Raw genomic sequence first — 1665 nt, forward strand, 5'->3', positions numbered from 1 at the left:
TCGATACCACACGTACCTACTCCAGACTACGGGTCAATCCATTGTGCATTGCAAAGTTTTACAATAATAAAACGCCAACCGGCATTGTGTTCCCCGAAACCGGTGTTTATTCTTTCTCTACTTTACCTACAACCACGATCACGTGCGTGCACCGTGTCAAGTGTACCCATCCGGAACCATCCACACCAGGACAATAACGACCGGCTTACCACCAGTACTACCGTAGCCGTGACAAGCTGATACATCATTGACCGTAAAGGTCGAAACACTGTTATTCGATTGAATTTCATTCAAAATTATTTTTTGAGGTCTTTCACTGATATCATTTACTGCTTTTCGCTTACAAGCAGTCGTCACTTTTTGCCTATCGATATTAGAACATGGCCCATTGCATATGTGGTCTACAGTACAAGTAATCAATACGTAACTAATTAGTTTTAAAATATCGAAGAAAAAGTAAATTTAAAATAAACACATTTTTTAACATACCTGTTATACTGATCAACTGATTTAACTGATCAACATAAATAGTTGCGGTACAAGTTTTTACGAAGCAGCGATACCTTGAAATATTTGTTTGGACCGATTTGTAAGAAAAACTAAATTTGAACTCATCAATCACAATCATTTTTTTTCCACGTTTACTTGTTATGAATTCCATAATATAAAATTCCAATATATTCAAAAATGAATCTACGTATATTATTCACGCTTCACTCGGACGCGGCTAAATGTTGTAATATTTGGTTAATACTCCTAATTTCGTCGTTGTTACCACAGAACTGACAGATCCGATCACAGAACTCCGATCCCGATAACACAGACACTGTTGATATATCTACACGTGATATAGGTTAAATCGATTTATATTTATTTATAATATTATGTAGGTATTTCTACGTTTAAAATCAATTATCTCTTTATGATATCTTAAATATTAAATGGTTTATCGTCATAGGTACATCGATGGTCGATAGCACTACAGACAGACCAGAAGTTCTCAAACTCCAGCTCAATAATATAGGTAGAAATAGATTTGGCGGAAATGAAAATCGAACCTTTTTCGTTTTGGCGGAAACAAAAATCGGGTTCTTTGGCGGAAACGACTGACGCCCTCCACCAGGTAGCGCTAAAAAGGCCGATCAACAGCTTGCTGCTATCGAGAAGGCCGTATTGTAATGCCGTAAAGTTTTAAAATTTCAGACTTCAGTATTCATTAAAATTTATAATAAATATAATCAAATATGCATTCTATATAGTGTTGCATATTCAGCATTTACATTATATACTAAACGTTTATATTAACAATAATAATCATAAGTATCATATTACGATCGGTGGGGATTGTCCATCGGTCATTAGCAAGTAGACAATTTTATATGTACGTCAGTTCGATTTATACTTTTCATAATAAAAGACTATAATATACGTTTATGTTATTATTCATATTAACAATACACAACAAATTGGCGACGAAGATAAACATTTTTAAACTCATCTCATATTAAATTAAAATATTTACAAAATGGGTGAGGATAACAAAAATATTACTCAATTCCATAATATAATAGGTTCACCAGGAACATTTGAATCTGGAAACGACATAACAATATTTGAATCAAGACTTACAAATTTTTTCATTGCAAACGGAATAAGTAACGAAGT

The sequence above is a fragment of the Acyrthosiphon pisum genome, chromosome X (assembly GCF_005508785.2).
Source record: "Acyrthosiphon pisum isolate AL4f chromosome X, pea_aphid_22Mar2018_4r6ur, whole genome shotgun sequence".
In the NCBI taxonomy this organism is placed as follows: Eukaryota; Metazoa; Arthropoda; class Insecta; order Hemiptera; family Aphididae; genus Acyrthosiphon; species Acyrthosiphon pisum.